At 49.3% G+C, this 15,131-nt stretch overlaps 1 protein-coding gene and 1 non-coding gene across 7 annotated transcripts in view; one reads left to right on the top strand and one right to left on the bottom strand.

Moving 5' to 3' along the window:
* Window positions 1-15,131, bottom strand: part of ABCC13 (multidrug resistance-associated protein 11) — a 257,291-nt gene that overhangs the window by 34,080 nt on the left and 208,080 nt on the right. The gene's annotated exons all lie outside the window — the stretch shown is intronic.
* Window positions 4,838-4,940, top strand: LOC148017081 (U6 spliceosomal RNA). The gene has a single exon (XR_015687990.1). It is a non-coding gene; the product is annotated as a U6 spliceosomal RNA (small nuclear RNA).

The raw sequence follows: 15,131 nt of genomic DNA, 5'->3' as shown, positions 1-15,131 counted from the left end.
AGTGGAAAATTGTCCGGCGGTCTATTGGCCATTGTTGAAGGATGCGATAGCAGTTGTGGGAACAATGCTGGTTCCCCCAAGCCTCAGGGCTATGAATCGAAACCGTTTATGCATGTTATAGGACACGGCCAGGAAAAGGCCTGCGTGGCTTCGCCTCAATTGTTCTGCCATGCATCCTTTGCATTTTCGCTTGAAATGGGGCAACTTTACAGGACACTGCTTTTCATGTGGTAAATTGGGGCATTTTATGGCCGAATGCCCTGAAAGGCAACCGTCTTCCGAGCATGCGCAGGTTGTGCTGCCTAAGGATGACAAGGTGCTTGATGCCCCGACACAGGCGGCCCTTCAGCCACCTAATGTCGTGGATAAAGGCAAACAACAGGTCCTGGGTTTGGATTCCCATAGCACTGATTGGATTGAGGCACGTAAAAAAAAAGGTAAAAAGTTGGATGCAGGCCTGACGGATCGTGGGCCTACTGCTTCCCAGGATTCCGTGCGCACGTATACGCGCAGAAAAGAAATGGTCACTTCACAGCAGGCTGCGCGTACTACGGCCCCGTCTGCCCCCCGTAATCAGTCTCCAAGGAAAGTCTATACCGACGGCCCCAAAGGCCCTCCTGCTAAGCTGGCGTTTGATGCCAAAGGTAATGTGATTACACCCTGGGATCGGCGTTATCCCCGCCCCACTCCCAAGGCAGTGGATTTCCCTTCTACCTCTAAACCAGGTCGCCAGAATTCGTTTGTAGTATTGGCTGATTTTCTGGATGAGGGCGTCCTGGATGCTCTCGCGGAAAAGGTGAAATCGAGGCAACAGGCGCCTCGTTCCTGACTTCCTTTTTTGAAGATATATGAAGATAGCCACGTGGAATGTGCGAGGCATTTGCTCTTGCCATAAGCAACATGCCGTGTGGATTGTCTTGCATGAGAACCAGTGGGATGTATTGTGTGCAGTTGAGCACAAAAGTCACGGTGAAGCAGGAAAAGTTGTGGATTGTCATGGATTCCGTCTGTTTTATGCAGGGACACATGCTACGCACTATTCGGGCGTGCTGATGATTGTCCATGAGAAATACCAGCCTGTTCTTGTTAAAAATGATGTGCAGGGCCGCTTTTTGGTAATCGAAGTCTTATTTGAAGGAGAGATTTTATGGTTGCTGGGCCTCTATGCTCCGAATGATCCCGCATCCCGACGGGATCTTTGGTCGACTTTGCAGGGCTCCATGTCACTTGGCCGAAGGGGGTTTTTGATGGGAGATTTCAATATGTGTGTTCACTCTTCTCAGTCCACTTCAGGGCATTCGGTAATGGATACGCCGGAAAGCCGGGTGTGGAATTTCTTTGCTTTGCGCGTACTTAAGCAAGATCTTTGGTCGTGGCTTCACCCTTCTTTTTCAGGGTTTACTTTTCATTCCGCACAATATGCAACTACTTGGTCGCGGTTGGACCGAATGTATATCATGCAGAGGGCTGATTTTCTTTCCGAGATGCTGGAAATGAAGGTCTTGCAGCAATATGCGTTGTCGGATCATTTCCCCCTTCAGCTTGAGATGCGAGCACAATCTATTGCACCTTTTATGCAGTTGCTGGATAGGCTCCCTTTACGTTTCAACTCCTCTTATTTGAAGCATTTAATTTTTCAGGGCTATATGCAGCAATTGATTGAGAGGTTCTTATTGGACTTCGCCTCTGAGGGCTTGGCTTCATTTGCACGGCTGCTCTCTAATGTGCAGCGGGTTGCTCGGGAGTATGGGATTCATCATGCCTCTCTTTGTCGGCGACGTCGACATGCAGCAGAGGACTTACTGGCGTTGGTCCGTTCCTTGCTCGTGGATTCCCCAGATGATGATTTTCTGCTGTCACTGGAGAGGTGTTTGGCCCATCTTATTCAAGTGTTTCAGTTGAAATCTTATCAGCAGGCCAAGCTGCATAACTTGACTGACACATTGCAAGATAGTGGCTGCCAGTCTCATAAGTTCTTTCGCGCCTTGCATGCTTCTCCGGCTCGCGAAAATATGAATAGACTCCAGGATTTGGAAGGTCGCATGGTCTCTGATCCGCAGACCATTGTCAATATGTGCAGAAATTATTTTATGGAACTTCTTGGTTCTTCTCCCTCGCCTTCTAGCCAAGTTACGCATGCCCGCTCGGTCTTCTATCATCTGGTCTGCCAGCAGGTTCCACTTGATATGCAAGCCACTTTGGAGGCGGATATTTGCGAGGAGGAGGTTATGGATGTTTTGTTGCACCTGCCTAAGGATAAAAGTCCTGGTTGGGATGGTCTCACTAATGAATTCTTTGAGAACTCGGCCACGCAGTTGGTGAAGCCATTGGCGGTCATGTTTCAGCAGGTTTGGGAAACAGGGGTCATGCCTTCCTCATGGAAAGAAGGCCTTATCAAACTGATTCCAAAGGTCCCTTCGCTGTCAAAGCTGCAACACTGGAGACCAATTTCTTTGATGGGCTCGATGTATAAAATCTTCTCTAAAGTGCTGGCGAATCGGCTTCACAAGCACCTTCCAGCTATTGTGCATCCTCTCCAATATGGTTTCATTAAGGGCTGCAACATTCTGCATAATATCTTAAATGTGCAAATGGCTATTGACTATGCGCGGTACTCCAGTCAGGAAGTGGTATTGATTCAATTGGACTTGGAAAAGGCATTTGACTATGTGGACTGGTCTTTCATTGCAGATCTCATGTCTGCTATGGGCTTTGGTACCCGGATGTCCCGATTGATCTACACCATTAGTGCTGCGGCTTCTTCAAGAGTTATGCTCAATGGTGGGGTTACAGAGCCATTTGTCCTTGCACGCTCGGTCAGACAGGGCTGCCCTTTGAGTCCTCTCTTCTTTGCCCTGGCGACTCACCCGGTCCTTTCAATGTTATCCTCAATGGCGGCTTCTGCTCAACTGGCAGGATTGTCTCTTCCTTTGGGGCAGCACTTCATTAGCCAATCTTTGGCTGATGACACCTTTATGATTTTGCGGGCGGACAGGGACAACATTCGAAAGGCATTAGATGTTTGGATGCTCTTTGGTCAGGCCTCTGGTCTTCGCATCAATGCCTTTAAGTCAGCCATTCTCAATTGCACGGAGCCTGATTTACAGTCATTAGGCTGGCAGGGCCAGGTGGTTTCTCGTGGCTCCATTGTCAGGCATCTTGGATACCCATTGGGGGTGGATGTACGGCCAAAGGACCTACTGGAGTGGATTTCACAAAAACTGGCGGTGAAGTTTATGTATTGGAAGTCGCAAGCGTGGCCATTCCATGTCCGCCTCAAAGTGGCTCAGAGAATTATGCTACCAATGCTAACCTATTTCCTGCCATTGCTGCCGTGGACGCCTACTACTTTGAAGGCTCTTACTCATCCCATTCGTTTCATGCTATGGAAGAAGGATTCACTGTAGGCAGGCATTTCGTGGATTTCATGGTCACATACATGTACCCCTAAACGCATGGGTGGTGGAGCTATTTTGGATGCAGAAACTCATATGCTGGCTCTTCGTTGGTCTCTTTTTCGTGCCATGTGTGTGGATCATCACCCGTGGACCATCATAGCCCGTTATTTTCTTGAGGACAGCGGGCTACGCCATGGTAACACACGGCTTCGGGCCTCCTGGTGGCATGTCCTTAATGCTGACTCTCGATTTTCCAGTCCCTCTTCCTCTTTGTTACTGCACTTGGTCGGCTCTTGGAAAGTGGTGCTCCAAAAGGCCCGTTGGCATCGAGTAGGGGACCGCTTGCAGACTAACTCCTTTCAGCTGGAATTGTTGGCAGTATCGAGATTACTTTCATGGGAAGACAAACATCAGCTCAGACTGAGATTTAACCGCATGGCCCGTTTAGGTGTGACTTTGATTGCGGATGCTACCCTTGCCACTTGCAATGTCCTCGCATCGTTTCGGACTGCTAGGAGACTTTTCAGGATCCCACGCGGATACTATGGTTTATGGGGAAAGCTTTTGTCGGAGCTTCAGGGTAGGCAACCCTTTCCTGCCCTGACTGTGGATCGTCCTTGGCAGGACTGGGACCTTGCAGGTCGGTTGAGTCTGGAAAAGGCCTCTACTAATCAGGTGTATCATCTTCTCATTCAAGATCACCAATGGCTGGGTGTGAAAGCTAATACTGTTTGGGGACTGCGGAAATCGCTGTCATGGTGGTAGGCAACGCTGATGGAGGGCTGGCAAATAAGGCACCTTTCAAATGCAAGGTCTTTCTTTGGTGGGTAATGATTGGTGGTCTTCCTCTTGCCTCGGCCCTTTCCAAGCGTCGAATCTGGAATGGCAATTGTTTCTTCTGTACCACTACTGCGGAATCGGCCCGACATCGTTTTCTTTCTTGCCCGCTCGCCAAGAATATCTGGTCACTCTTGTCGCAAATCTGGCGCGCAGTGGTGGGGTCCTCACTAACTCCTTTCGATTGGGTTTTTGTGCGCCCAAAGTACCCCACACCGCCACAGTTACATATGAAGATCTTATTTCACTTTTTCAGATATTGGGGATGCTGGCACATTTGGACCACGCGCAATGCTTTTCTCTTTGATTCGGCCTCTAATGTACCGAGACATATTGCCAGGCTTAAAGGGCTCTTGCATTGGCAGCTAGATCTCATCCGGCACTCCGACTTGCCCCCTCGGGAGGATTTGCATCCCTGGCATATGGCAATTGCCTCTGGGTCGTTGCCATGATTGGTGTAACCTTTTTAGTGCATTAGTACGGGGGATTTCCCACACGTTGGGCTAGGGTCCTCGTGTCTCTTGTAATCATGTAATCTTGTACCTTTTTCCGTAATTAATACAATTACCTTTTACGAAAAAAAAGAGAGAGAGAGAGAGAGAGTCTCTTCGGAGACATCTGATAAAATTGGAACGATACAGAGAAGATTAGCATAGCCCCTGCGCAAGGATGACATGCACAAATAGAGAGAGAGAGAGAGAGAGAGAGAGAGAGAGAGAGAGAGAGAGAGAGAGAGAGAGAGAGAGCAGCATCCTGACACCTGGGCTAGATTGGATCGGATATATATTTGTCAATGTGATTCCTTTCTTCTTGCAGTTATTGACATATGGGTGGAACGGCAACATGTCTTATCAGATCACTACCCTTTGGTCTTGGAAATGACCCATAGACCTGCTCATGTATTCAAGGCTCTTCTTGCTCGGTTGCCTCTTCATTTTAATCAATCTTTTCTGCAGCAGAATCAGTTTTTGAAATGTGCTCAGCAACTGATCGCTTCTTTTAGCTTGAAGGCCTATCTGGAGAGAGGGACGCAAGGGCTGTTTTCAGGGATAATGTGCGAGAGTTATCCCGTCAGTATGGTATTCAGCATGCTTCCTCTTTATGACCTGAATTGCAGAATGCCTAATCTTTATTAGCCCACTCGTTGTCACTGAGTCAATCAAGGGATTCTAATGATGACTTGCTCACATGCATTGAATGGTTGAAAGATAGGGTTTATTCTCTTTAGGAAGAGGAATATGCAAAATACAAATTGCTGGCTAGAGCTGAAGCTTTATATGATAATAACAGTCAATCCCATCAATTCTTTGATCGTCTGCACCAGAAATATGCCCGGGAAAATATTGTGCGTTTAATGGATGAACAAGGCGTTACGGTGACTTATCCTGCCTCCATCATTCGGATGTGTGTTGAATTTTATAAGTCCTTGCTGGGTCCTTAAGAGATTTTTTCTGATGCTGTTCACTCTGCTCGCCGATATATTTGTGAGTTGGTTAGTAATCAAGTCAAACCAGAATGAGTGGATTTAATGGAGGCTAATATTTTAGAAGATGAAGTGGAAGAAGTGCTGTCCTAATTGCCTCGAAGGAAAAGTCCTGGCTGGGATGGGCTTCCTAATGAGCTCTGTTTTCAGCTCATGTGGAGCAGCTTAAAGACCCATTGACTCACTTGTGATCAGCAAGTGTGGAATTTTGGTATGATGCCATTAGACTGGAAGATTGCTGTCATTCGGTTGTTGCCCAAGGTTCCCTCTCCAACCTCTTTGAAAGAACGGAGAACCATTTTTGTTATGGGTTCGTTATGTAAAATCTTCTCCAAAATCATTGCCAACAGATTGCAAAAAGTTTTTCCGCACTTGGTTCATCCACGTCAATATGGTTTCATTAAAGGTCAAAATATAATGCATAACATTTTGAATGTTAAACTGGGAATTGACTATGCTAAAGCTTTAGGCCAGCAAGTAGTTATGCTTCAGCTCGATATTGAGAAGGCATTTGATCATGTTAGCTAGTCTTTTTTGCGGCAATTATTGTCTACAATGGGATTTGGTTCTCGCATGGTGATTTGGTTCTCGCATGGTTTCTCTTGTTGATACCATTAGTTAGGGAGTTGTGGCTTGTATTGCTCTTAATGGAGGGATCACGGAGAAAATTGTCTTATCTCGGTCTCTTAGGCAAGGCTGCCCTCTCAACCCTTTGCTATTCACTTTGGTCACTCACCCGATGCTCTCATTGTTGGATAAGTTGGCTGACCAAGGCGAGATAGTTGGCTTATCTCTTCCCAGTGGTACTCAACTTCTGGGCCAATCTTTGGCAGATGATTCTTTTATGTTCCTTAAGGCTGATCGCATAATGTTAATTGGGCAATGGTGGTGTGGAATCTTTTTACTTTGGCATCGGGTCTTCATATTAATACTCAGAAATCTACACTACTCTCCTGTACGGAGTCCGATCTATAGGCCTTGGGCTGGCATGGAATTGTGATCTCAAAGGAAAATATAACCAGACACTTGTGATATTCTATCGGTGTGGAGGTAGCACCCCGGGCCTTACTGGATTGGATGGCCTCTCGGATTCATGACAGGTTCATGTACTAGAAATCTCAAGGTTGGCCTTTACATGTCAAACAAAAAGTTGCTCAATGTATTATGATCAGTATGATATCGTTCTTTCTGCCACTGCTTCCCTGGACTAAGAAGTCCCTTTTGGAATTGGTTTAGCCTATTAGATTCTTGTGGAAAAAGAAAGGCAATCCTTTGGGACAGGTCTGGATTTTGTGGTAGCATGTGACTACGCCTAAACGGATGGGGGGTGTAGCTTTGTTGGATGTTAATTTGCATATGACAGCCCTGAGGTTGGCCCTTTTGCAGGCTTTATGTGTACAGAGTCATCCTTGGTCAGAGATTGCTAAAATTTTCATTGAAAAGACTGGCATCTCTCATGGTAACACGGTTATTCATGCTTCCTGGTGGCATGTGCTTAATTCCTCGAGGCCTATTAAGATCTCCCAGTCTTTTCTCCTTTCTCATTTGATTGCATCATGGCAGGAGATCTTACATTTTTCAGTTTGGCGCCCCCTTGATATTCGTAAGGAGGTGAATTCGATGCAAGGAGAAGTATTGGCATCCTCCAGGTTGGGTTGGCCGGACAAAGATTTGTAGAGTCTCAAGTTTAATCGGATGGCTCATTTGGGGTTGTAGATAGTTTATGATGGTGTTATTCCTGGGCAGTCCCGTCTTTATTCTTTTCAGCGTATTCGTCAGCACTTTTAGGAACCCCGTGGATATTGTGACATCTAGTCATCCATATAGGTCAAACTTTAGAGGTTCTCTCCTTTGCCGCTTTCGGATAATTTCAAGAAGAGGACTGCTAATCAGATATATCATCAGCTGGTGGAGGCCGAGAGATGGGTCACTACAAAGGTGAATAAATTATGGCATATTAGGAATGACAAAAAGAAGTGGCAGGAGAAATTCATTCAGCTTTGGAAGTCCAAGGTTCCCTGTCAGGGTAAAGTCTTCTTGTGGAGACTACTGATTGGTGGTCTTCCAACTGGAGAGGTGTTGCGCATATTTGGCGTACTCGGAATGCCTTTATTTTTGATTCAGTTCGGGCATCCATGATCATGTGGCCCGTGGTCGAGGTTTGGTGCTATGGCAGATTTCTTCTATGATATCAGTTGACCTGGTTCTTATTGACATTGCTACTCCTTGGCTGGCTATTGTTCGTTCTACTCTAGCTGTTCTTTTTGTGTGATTTTTTCTTTGTGTTAAAGTCTTGATAGTCATTCGTCAATTTCTCTGATGACCTGATGGTCTGATGTAACAGAAAGTAAGAGATATAGAGAGAATGCTGACCTGATGGTCTGATGTAAATATTTACTACTTAATTCAATTATCTTCACGAAAAGAGAGAGAGAGAGAGAGAGAGAGAGAGGCGATGCTGCCGTCGGTGCGTCCCGTCCTGTCGTCGCCTAGACGACCTGACGACCTGACTGCCCGCGCCTGACGACTTGACTGCCGCCTAGACGACCTGACGACCTGACTGCCCGCCTAGACGACCTGACGACCTAGACGACCTGACTGCCCGCCTAGACGACCTGACGACCTAGACGACCTGCCCGCGCCTGACGACTTGACGACCTGCCTACGCGCCGCCTGACGACCTGCCTGATGCCTGCCGCCTGACGGCTTGACGACCTACCCGCGCGCCTGAAGACCCACCCGCCGACGACACCCGCACTTCACAGCTGCTCGCCTGCCTTCACACGCCCTATTCGTCAGGGGTTCACTGGCGCGCGTCTGTCCTGTTCTGCACAGGTGCCCCGTTGCAGTCTTGTTGCTGCAGCCAGGTGTTGCCTGATTGTGCCGGTATCAGGGACTTAAAGCGAGAGCCAGAGAGAGACAGAGCGAGAGAGAGGAAGGGACAGGCAGATAGACATTTTACAAGGACAGATCTGTGCCGAGGAGGCAGCAGATTATTGAAGAGCAGAGACTGTAGACAGTGCATCCTGCTGCTGCAGTGAGGGAGCGAGCGAAAGAGAGAAGACAGCGGTATGGCTGGCCTGGATATGGATTTTCTCGACCGGACGGTGGCAGCCCTTGGCCCTGATTCCGATACCGAGGAGCCGGAGGATATGGTGCCATGCACGGAGGAGCCGCCTCCGGGTTCTGAACTGCCGCCGGCAGGCAAACGCTCTAAGCACACTTCAGATGAGCCAATGGGTCCTCAGGACCGTTCCTATGCGCAGGTTGCCTCCGAACCTGTGGATTCGCAGGAAATAGACTGGGAGCATTTGCTGGACTTTGCCAATACTCTGCTTGGCGATTATGTCCAGCATAATAATGAAACTTTCTCTGCTGCGGCTGCGGATGATGTGCTGGAAGCGACAGTGGACCCAAAATCAGTCTTGCGGTCCTTCTCGGTGTTCTATGACCGTGCAGTTATACTTTTTTTCACCGGCAGGATCCCAGTGCTCTCACATATTCGCCAGTGGATGCACCACTTATTGCAAGGGGAGTATGTTGAGGAGATCTTCCTTGGCCCTCGCGGCTTTTATGAGGTGTTGTTGAAATCCGAATCGCATCGAGCTGAGCTACTGTCCAAGTTGCCACTATTCTTTGACCGCCGCTTGGTCCATGTGGTACCATGGCGCCCTATGGCTGACTTCCAGCGCCTGCTTCAACGCGAATGCCCGGTGTGGGTGGAAGTGGAAAATTGTCCAGCGGTATATTGGCCATTGTTGAAAGACGCGATGGCGGTTGTGGGCACAGTGCTGGTTCCCCCCAGCCTCAGGGCTATGAACCGAAACCGTCTATGCATGTTATGGGATACGGCAAGGAAAAGGCCTGCGTGGATTCGCCTCAATTGCGCTGGCATGCATCCTTTGCATTTTCGCCTGAAATGGGGCAATTTTGCCGGACACTGCTTTTCTTGTGGTCAATTAGGGCATTTTGTAGCTGAATGCCCGGAACGGCAACTGTCTTCTGAGGAGGCACAGGTTGTGCAGCCCAAGGATGACATGGTGCTTGATGCCCAGACACAGGAGACCCTTCAGCCCCCTACTGTCATGGAAAAAGGTAAACAACAGGTCCGAGCTTTGGATTCTCCTAGCTCTGATTGGATTGAGGCACGACAAAAAAAAGGTAAAAAGTTGGACGCAGGCCTGGCAGATCCTGGGCCTCATGTTTCCCCGGATTCCGTGCGCACGTACACGCGCAGGAAAGACATGGTCACCCCACAGCAGGTTGTGCGTACCATGGCCCCGTCAGCCCCCCGCAATCCGTCTTCAAGGAAAGTCTATTCCGAGGGCCCCAAGGGCCCACCTGCTAAGCTGGCGTTTGATGCGAAAGGCAATGTGATTACTCCTTGGGATAGGCGTTATCCTCGCCCTGCTCCCAAGGTAGTGGATTTCCCTTCTACCTCTAAAGTAGGTCGCCCGAATTCATTTGCAGTATTGGCTGATTTTCTGGATGAGGGTGTCCTGGATGCCCTCGCGGAAAAGATGCAATCGAGGCAACAGGCGCCTCGTTCCTGACTTCCTTTGTTTGAAAATATATGAAGATTGCCACGTGGAACGTGCGAGGCATTTGCTCTCACCATAAGCAGCATACCATGTGGTCTGTCTTGCATGAAAATCAGTGGGATGTATTATGTGCAGTGGAGCACAAAAGTCATGGTGAGGCAGGAAAGGTTGTGGATTGTCGTGGTTTTCGTCTGTTTTATGCAGGGACACATGCTAAGCATTATTCGGGCGTGCTGATGATTGTTCATGAGAAATACCAGCCTGTTCTTGTTAAAAATGATGTGCACGGCCGCTTTCTGGTAATCGAAGTCCTATTTGAAGGTGAGATTTTATGGCTGCTGGGACTTTATGCTCCCAATGATCCCACATCCCGACGGGATCTATGGTTGACTTTGCAGGGCTCCATGGCACTTGGCCGCAGAGGGTTTTTGATGGGAGATTTCAATATGTGTGTTGACTCTTCGCAGTTCACCTCAGGGCATTCGGTAATGGATACGCCAGAAAGCCGGGTGTGGAACTCCTTTGCTTTGCACATACTTAAGCAAGATCTTTGGTCGTGGCTTCACCCTTCTGTTTCAGGTTTTACTTTTCATTCTGCGCAATATGCAACCACTTGGTCGCGATTGGACAGAATGTATATCATGCAGGGGGATGATTTTCTTCCCGAGATGCTGGAGATGAAGGTCTTGCAGCAATATGCGTTGTCGGATCATTTTCCCCTCAAGCTTGAGATGCGGGCACAATCTGTTGCACCTTTTATGCAGTTCCTGGATAAGCTCCCTTTACGCTTCAACTCCTCTTACTTGAAGCATCCAATTTTTCAGGATTATATGCAGCAACTGATTGAGAGGTTCTTATTGGACTTCGCCTCTGAGGGCTTGGCTTCGTTTGCACGCCTGCTCTCTAATGTGCAGCGGGTTGCTCGGCAGTATGGGATTCACACTGCCTCTCTTTGTCGCCGCCGTCGACTTGCAGCAGAGGACTTATTGGCCTTGGTCCGTTCCTTGCTCCTGGATTCCCCAGATGATGATTTTCTGCTGTCACTGGAGCGGCGTTTGGCCCATCTTATTCAAGTCTTTAGCTTGAAATCTTATCAGCAGGCCAAGCTGCATAACTTGACTGACACATTGCAAGATAATGCCTGCCAGTCTCATAAGTTCTTTCGCGCCTTGCATGCTTCTCCGGCTCTCGAACATATGACTCGACTTCAGGACTCGGAAGGTCGCATGGTCACTGATCCGCAGACCATTATCAATATGTGCAGAAATTATTTTATGGATCTTTTTGGTTCTTCATCCTTGCCGTCTAGCCAGGTTACGCATGCCCGCTCGGTCTTCTATCAGCTGGTCCACCAGCAGGTTCCGCTTGATATGCAAGCCTCTTTGGAGGCGGATATTTGCGAAGAGGAGGTTATGGATGTGTTGTTGCACCTGCCTAAGGATAAAAGTCCTGGTTGGGATGGTCTCACTAATGAATTTTTTGAGCACTCAGCCACGCAGTTGGTAAAGCCTTTGGTGGTCATGTTCCAGCAGGTTTGGGAAACAGGGGTCATGCCTTCTTCATGGAAAGAAGGCCTCATCAAACTGATCCCCAAGGTCCCTTCGCCGTCAAAGCTGCAACACTGGAGACCAATTTCGTTGATGGGCGTGATGTATAAAATCTTTTCCAAAGTGCTGGCAAATCGGCTTCACAAGCACCTTCCAGCTCTTGTGCACCCCCTCCAATATGGTTTCATTAAGGGGCGCAACATTTTGCACAATATCTTGAATGTGCAAATGGCTATTGATTATGCGAGGCACTCCAATCAGCAAGTGGTCTTGATTCAACTGGACCTGGAAAAGGCGTTTGACTGTGTGGACTGGTCTTTCCTTGCAAAGCTTATGTCTGCTATGGGCTTTGGGATCCGCATGTCCCGATTGATCTCCACCATTAGTACTGAGGCTTCTTCAAGAGTTATGCTTAATGGTGGGGTCACAGAGCCATTTCTCCTTGCACGCACGCTCAGACAAGGCTGCCCTTTGAGTCCTCTCTTCTTTGCCTTGGCGACTCACCCGGTCCTTTCAATGTTATCCTCCATGGCGGCTTCTGCCCAGCTGGCAGGGTTATCTCTTCCTTTGGGGCAGCACTTCATTAGCCAATCCTTGGCTGATGACTCCTTTATGATTTTGCAGGCGGACAGGGATAACATTCGCAAGGCATTAGATGTTTGGACGCTCTTTGGTCAAGCTTCTGGTCTTCGCATCAACGCCTTCAAGTCAGCCATTCTCAGTTGCACGGAGCCTGATTTAGAGTCATTAGGCTGGCAGGGCCAGGTGGTTTCTCGTGGCGCGATTGTCAGGCATCTTGGATACCCATTGGGGGTGGATGTACGGCCAAAGGCCCTGCTGGAGTGGATTTCACACAAACTGGCTGTGAAGTTTATGTATTGGAAGTCGCAAGCCTGGCCGTTCCATGTCCGCCTCAAAGTGGCTCAGACAATTATGCTACCAATGCTGACGTATTTCTTGCCATTACTGCCATGGACGCCCAGTACTTTGAAGGCTCTTACTCATCCCATTCGTTTCATGCTATGGAAGAAAGATTCACTGCAGGCAGGCATTTCCTGGATTTCATGGTCACATGCATGTACCCCTAAGCGCATGGGTGGTGGAGCTATTTTGGATGCAGAAACTCATATGCTGGCTCTTCGTTGGTCTCTGTTTCGTGCCATGTGTGTGGATCATCACCCGTGGACCATCATAGCCCGTTATTTTCTTGAGGACAGCGGCCTCCGCCAGGGTAACACACGGCTTCGAGCCTCATGGTGGCATGTCCTTAATGCTGACGCTCGTTTCTCCAGTCCCTCTTCCTCTTTGTTAGTGCATTTGGTCGGCTCTTGGAAAGTGGTGCTCCAAAAGGCCCGTTGGCATCCTGTAGGGGACCGCGTGCAGACAAATTCTTTTCAGCTGGAATTGTTGGCGGTATCCACATTACTTTCATGGGAAGATAAACATCAGCTCAGACCAAGATTTAACCGCATGGCCCGTTTGGGTGTGACTTCGATTGCGGATGCTACCCTTGCCACTCGCAATGTCCTTGCATCATTTCGGACTGCTAGGAGACTTTTCAGGATCCCGCGCGGATACCGTGATTTATGGGGGAAGCTTTCCTCGGAACTTCAGGGTAGGCAACCCTTTCCTGCCCTGGCTATGGATCGCCCTTGGCAGGACTGGGACCTTGCAGGCCGGTTGAGTCTGGAAAAGGCCTCTACTAATCAGGTGTATCATCTTCTCATTAAAGATCACCAATGGTTGGGCGTGAAAGTTAATGCTGTTTGGGGCCTGCGGAAATCACTGTCATGGTGGCAGGCAACGCTGATGGAGGGATGGCAGAACAAGACACCTTTCAAATGCAAGGTCTTTCTGTGGCGGGTAATGATTGGTGGTCTTCCTCTTGCCTCGGCCCTTTCCAAGCGTCGAATCTCGAATGGCACTTGCTTCTTCTGCACCACTTCGGCGGAATCGGCCCGACATCGTTTTCTTTCTTGCCCGCTCGCCAAGAATATCTGGTCACTCTTGTCACGAATCTGGCACGCGGTGGTGGGGTCTTCACTGACTCCCTTCGATTGGGTTTTTGTGCGCCCGAAGTATCCCACACCACCACCGTTACATATGAAGATCTTATTCCATTTTTTCAGATACTGGGGATGCTGGCACATTTGGACCACGCGAAATGCTTTTCTCTTTGATTCGGCTTCTAATGTACCGCGACATATTGCAAGGCTTAAAGGGCTCTTGCATTGGCAGCTAGATCTCATCAGGCACTCTGACTTGCTCCCTCGGGAGGATTTGTATTCCTGGCATTTGGCAATTGCCTCTGGGTCCTTGCCATGATTGGTGTAACTTTTTAGTACCCTAGTCCGGGGATTTCCCACACGTTGGCCTATGGCCCTCGTGCCTCTTGTACTCGTGTAATCTTGTACTTTCTTCGTAATTAATACAATTACCTTTTACAAAAAAAGAGAGAGAGAGAGAGAGAGATTAGAGAGAGAGAGAAATCGAGCGAATGCTCGACGCGATGGAGCTGGGGTCGTCGCCTGCGCGTCGTGCCATGATGCCGCCGTTTTGACCTATCGACAGGGGCCCCTGACATCGCCCCGTCCTGCACGACCTGTTGCCGTTGCCCGCGTGACCTGTGTCTCGCGCCCCCTGCCGTCGCCCTAACCTGCGCCCCATCGCTCCGTTTCGCCTGCGTCTCGCGCCTCCCGCCGTCGCCCTAACCTGCGCCCTCTATCGCCAGGCCCCGTGGACACCCGCCATCTGCCCGCCACTCCCGCCGTTGGTCGCTCGTTTTGTGCCAGCGAGCCGCGCCCTTCGCATCTGCCCCTCGCCGTCTGCCTTGTGCCTGACCCCGTGACGCCTGCCCCGTCCACGATTGACCGGTGCAGAGCATTCCGTCTGTGGTTGACTGCTTTGCGTCAACGAGCAAGGCTGCTGCAGCCGCGTTGACGCCTCACCGGTGCCTGACCCATTACCTCGGGTGGTTCCCTGATTTTGCAGGTCTGCGGGACTTGCACAGAGAGAGAGAGAGAGAGAGAGAGAGAGAGAGAGAGAGAGAGAGAGAGAGAGAGAGAGAGAGAGAGAGAGAGCGAGAAGATAGCAGTATGGCTGGCCAGGATATGGATTTTCTCGACCGGATGGTGGCAGCCCTTGGTCCTGATTCCGATGCAGAGGAGCCGGAGGATATGGTGCCATGCACGGAGGAGCTGCCTCCGGGTTCTGAATTGCCGCCTGCCGGCAAACGCTCCAAGCATACTTCTGATGAGCCAATGGGTCCTCAGGAACGTTCCTATGCGCAAGTGCCCTCTGATCCTGTGGATTCGCAGGAAATTGA

This window comes from Lygodium microphyllum, chromosome 22 (assembly GCF_053477565.2).
Source record: "Lygodium microphyllum isolate KBCC chromosome 22, Lygodium_microphyllum_v1.1.10, whole genome shotgun sequence".
NCBI lineage: Eukaryota > Viridiplantae > Streptophyta > Polypodiopsida > Schizaeales > Lygodiaceae > Lygodium > Lygodium microphyllum.
The sequence above is the reverse complement of the archived record's forward strand: the minus strand, read 5'-3'. Positions and strand labels throughout refer to the sequence as shown.